The sequence below is a fragment of the Eschscholzia californica genome, unplaced genomic scaffold, assembly GCF_041429995.1.
Source record: "Eschscholzia californica isolate CP2 unplaced genomic scaffold, dmEscCali1.0.p SCAF_3, whole genome shotgun sequence".
In the NCBI taxonomy this organism is placed as follows: Eukaryota; Viridiplantae; Streptophyta; class Magnoliopsida; order Ranunculales; family Papaveraceae; genus Eschscholzia; species Eschscholzia californica.
The window spans coordinates 25,546,149-25,550,840 of NW_028238420.1; the positions used below are offsets into that span (position 1 = coordinate 25,546,149).

Consider the following 4,692-nt stretch of genomic DNA (forward strand, 5'->3'; position numbering starts at 1 on the left):
GCTTGTTGCATACGCTAAATGCAACCGGGATGCCTCCGAAAGTGAGTTAGGCTTTTATTTTGTTTTATTTGCTCGAGGACTAGAAAAGTTTAAGTTTGGGGATCTTGTTGTGACACGAAAATGTCACATTTGGAGAGCCTAACTTAGACTAATTAGTCCTTTTTGAGTGTTATCAATAATATTTTATGTTTTTTCATGTTAGGTACTTATTTTGGAGTTAAGCATGAAATTCGGAATAAAATGAGCGAATTATCACTATCATTTCATGTGCCCAAAACGAGATAAAATGACTTCAAGCAAATCAAATTACAAGTAGAGTCAATGACGAGTCCGACGGTGAAAACGGAGGTCAATTCCGAGTTCGGACGGGGAAGTTATTCAAGGAAGAAGCCCGAAGGTATTTTAGTCCTTTGTGAGAATTTGAAGATGTAGAGCAAGGATGGAGGCACCCTCTTGGTTTCTAAATCAAATCCTAAGAGCCCAAAGAAGAATGACAAGGAAGATTTTATGAGAACTCTCTCTTTATGGATCCAAGTCAACAAAGTCTAAATGAATTGACTAAGTCAATGGACCCTAGGGTTTTAGTGGTGTATTCTACTATTCATCATCTTCATCAATCAACAACCAAGCAAGAGAGAGAGAGAGAGAGAGAGAGAGAGAGAGAGAGAGAGAGAGAGAGAAAGACGCAAGAGGGTTTCTAGGGTTTCTCTTTTTCTTGAGGGTTAAAGGGTTTGAAAGAGAGTGTAACATCCCAAGATTTTAAGTTAGATAAGGGACCCTTTTGAAGTCAGGCCAAGTTAAACACAGGGACTAAATCTGCAATCAGGTCAGAATTAGGGGTATTCCGCAATCAGTACAAAGACAGGGACTAAAGATGAAATTCGGTTTTAAGGGAAAATCAGAACCGAGTACCTTCTTTCAGCCAAGTTCAGGAGCAGTGTTGGAGTTTCGTGGGTGAAGAAAAAATTCGATCACGAGGGATTAGGGTGAAATTTTGGTGGGATTGATCTTCAACTTTAAATTTGTGAAATCAAAAAATAGGTTGATGGGATTGTTGGGTTTTCATTTTCGTTTTTATCTCTAGACTTTTCAAGAGATTTCTTTTGAGTTAGATTTAATGGATATTGATCCTTGCATGTGTAGGAATTGGTGAAATTGGGGGTGAGAACCAACAAGAAAAGAGTAATCAAGACTATCATCGATCAATTCAAGGTAAGTTAACAAAATTCTTATGATAATTTGAGTTATAAGGATTTTAGGGTTAAAGGGTTAGAGAATTGTGGAATTTCTGTTTTAAGGTTTGAATGGGTGAGAACTTCATGTCTTGTAAAGGTTTATCATTGATGTAATTGTAATGGTTTAACCTAGAGATGAAATGAGTCGAAATCGAGCAGTTTTCATAGGCTGCATACTGTAACAGCATACTGTTTGGGTCCGTACGACGACATAGAGAATTCAAAAGCTTCTAGAGTCTTCTACAAACTTGTAGATCCTCTCGAGACGATTCCAGAATGGTAAGGTAATAGTTGTTTCGAGTTCGGGTGAGTGAGTTATGGCCATTAGAGTGAACAGCGCGCATACAGGGAAGACTGATGCACTGCTGCGTTTATTTTGTTCGTTTCGAGGTTATACAGTTAGAATTTGGCTGAGACCTTAAGTAATGAAATGTTAGAAACTGAAGTAGCTTTCCAACGATATATGGTATGCTTGAATTGGGACTAAATTGTGGCGGGATTGAATCTAAGACAGAATAGAGTCACTCGGGGTCTTCCGATGTTAATGCGAGTCAAGTCTCTTTTGTTCTTTCTTTCCTTATGGTTCTTTCGGAGTTATCTATGTTATTTTAAGATTCTTCTCGAAGAATCTAAGGTTTATCTTTGTCTAGGGTGTCGGAAGGAAAGCCGAAATGAGTTGGGGGCGAGATGCTCGAAGCAAAGCGGATGAGGACGTAGTCCTGAATCGCTAGGTAGGGGATACCTCTTGTTTTCTTTTATCCTATTGTCTAGATTCATGCTAGGAGTAGGAGATATGCATGCATCACTATGCGTAGATGAATAGTTGATCATAATGTTTGATTTGTACGGCTGATTTCCAAAAGGGTTATAATGTTGATTATGGCTATTTCAGACAGTGGTTTTGCGATGAAGTTATATTGTTTATTGTGATTATCAATGAGTTCTTTTGACGATTTTACTTGCAAATGAATTCCATTCTGATAGTTTTGAAATGGGTTGTGATAATCAATGTTTTGAAAAACGGAAAGATTTCGTATGCTGTGTGTGATTGGTGAAGTGGACTGAGACGAGTCATGAGGGTCTTGGCAGTTGTAGTGCTCCACTCTCTGGCCAGGATTCTCGTTTAGGTTGGACTCTCGGGGCTCAGGGATTTGCTACCCTTGACCGCTCGATTGGACTGTAAGCCTGGTTTGTTCTTACCCTCGGGGTTCAGAGGCTATACACCTCAGACCGCCCAACTGGTTTGGTGATTGGGATCCCTCTGCACGTTATGATATGACTCTTGGTTGTGCCACTTCTGTGTGTGATAAGATACGTAATGTTTTAAAAAGCCTATCTCAGTCGAGGGCGTAACGGGCGAGTTCCGAATCTGCTGAGATTGTGGGTGAAGGATGTTTTCACAAGAAAAGAGTATTATTTCGGTTGTTGACACAATAAATGTTTTTCCAAAATCTGAAGGAATAGTTGCATGCGAGGGTACCGATGAGAATATGTTTTTCGTCCCAACACGAATACTGGAGGGACGACCTGACTATTCGACTTCGGTGAAGCTAAAATGTATCTAGTTAAGCTAGGTATATATATTTATCACGAGGTTAGCTTTTCAATGACCGTGGAATTGCCTAGTGGGAGAGGGGCTTACCTACCTAGGGGTAAGCCACTTTCTCGAGAGAACTTGAGTACCTGGGTTAGTGCCGGTATGGGACGATACTAGCCCAAGTACTATAGAGTTCTCTGGGTAACTCTCTGTTGATTGAGGAGCATACCATGGGTGCTGTTGTATGTAAGAGTAGGATTAATATATATTTATACGTGTGCATGTTTTATTGTGAAAATGGTTTTATCGTAGTTTTGTTTTGGGACTCCTCTACCAGTTAACTCGTGTCGGTGAGTTACTGACCCCCTACCGGTGTGTTAGTATGCAGGTTCCTAGTTAGAATCATCTGCAGCGATAGGGTTAGCAAATGGATTGCAGGGGTTGTGGCGCGGTGCTACTTTTGTGTTATTTCCTTTCACTTTGGTTTTGATTTATCTTCGAAGTTATACTTTTATACACTGAACACCTTATAATGTAAATATATATGTATCACATAGGTTGTGCAAGGATGTAAGGTTGTGTGCTGGTTGAGTTAACCTAGTGTTAGTGGTTCAGCTTGGAACCAGAGATTTTAGTTTCTTTTTAGCTTCCGTTATGTATGTGTATGCGAATGTATGGTTTGCATGACAGGTTACAGGTACGGCCGGTTCGATTTCCAGGGGAGGTGCTGCCGGATTTTCGGCTCGTCTGTGAATTGTCGGGACGTGGTCGTGCCTAGTTATGGGGCACGGGGCGTCACAGAGAGGGTTTGAAGAGAAAGACAAGAGAGAAAAAGGAGGATCCGGCCAAGCTTGGCCGGAATAGCAACAACTCGGGAGATCGGGATAGCACTTCCAAGTCTTCAACAGCTCGGGTCACCGGCTTCAAGAGCACGACCGGAATAGCAGCTTCCTCGAGCTCGGGACGCTGCTGCAGGCGCGAACTACAGCAGCTGCTGTGCACGAACGGAGCGCCTGCCGGAGCGGCCAGGAACAGGAAGCTTTCACGGGATGCACGCTCCAGACGCGCGCGCAGGCAGCAAGCACGGGATGCAGCTGCAACTCGGACCAGCAGCTCGGACAGCAGCCCTTGGCTCGGGACAGCAGCTCTCTTGGCCGGATTTCAAGCTATTTTGGTCGGATTTCTTGCTTCTTTGGCCGGACTTTTCATGGTGTTCTGGCCACTTTCTTGGCCTGAAACCTTAGGGGTTTTACTTCTCATGTCATGGTCTTGCTTCCCATATGGTTTGATTTCATTTTGGACAAGAAAATTCTAGAGGGAGAAAGCTAGGGTTAGCTTTAATGGAGATTGTGTTCTAAATGGAGAAGATGATGGTGGTCGCTATGGGGAACCCAGAAAATTGTTAAGGGGAGATCGGCTGCAACTAAAAACTCATATTTTCCGATGATCTTAGCCTCGAACCACATCAAAAAAGGGGATTCTCTCATCATTTCCTTTCCATTTCTTATTCAATTACCATGTATAGTTAACTTTAGTGTGTCGATTATATGAGATGAAATGTGATGAATTCATGATTATGTTTAATATGATTTGATGTTTTGATTATGAATTGATGTTCATTTGATTCGATTATCGTTTCGATCATATTTCCATGTGTCTTGTCAAGCACTTCGCATAGTTAATAGACGAAATGAAGTATTTGATATCGATCGTAGTCTAAGTCATATTTTCATGTGTCTTGTCATGCACTTCACATAGTTAGGCGACTAGACGACACTTTCGATGACTCGGGATTAACCGCTTTAGACGTTTGTTTGACTAAGTATGATCTCCGGATACACGTAGTACTTAGAGACATCTACTTTAGGAGTCGAACATGGATTATACTTTGAAACATTAGATCGGACTATATATAGTCGT

At 41.5% G+C, this 4,692-nt stretch overlaps 1 long non-coding RNA gene across 3 annotated transcripts; it reads left to right on the top strand.

Moving 5' to 3' along the window:
- Positions 1-917: 917 nt before the first annotated feature.
- On the top strand, positions 918-4,377 carry LOC147549192 (uncharacterized). 3 transcript variants are annotated; one of them, XR_015238290.1, is made up of 4 exons: positions 918-1,041; positions 1,144-1,212; positions 1,886-1,966; positions 3,154-4,377. It is a non-coding gene; the product is annotated as an uncharacterized LOC147549192 (long non-coding RNA). The 3 variants fall into 3 exon arrangements; XR_015238291.1 differs by having other exon boundaries at positions 921-1,041; positions 3,161-4,377; XR_015238292.1 differs by having other exon boundaries at positions 921-997.
- Positions 4,378-4,692: the final 315 nt, after the last annotated feature.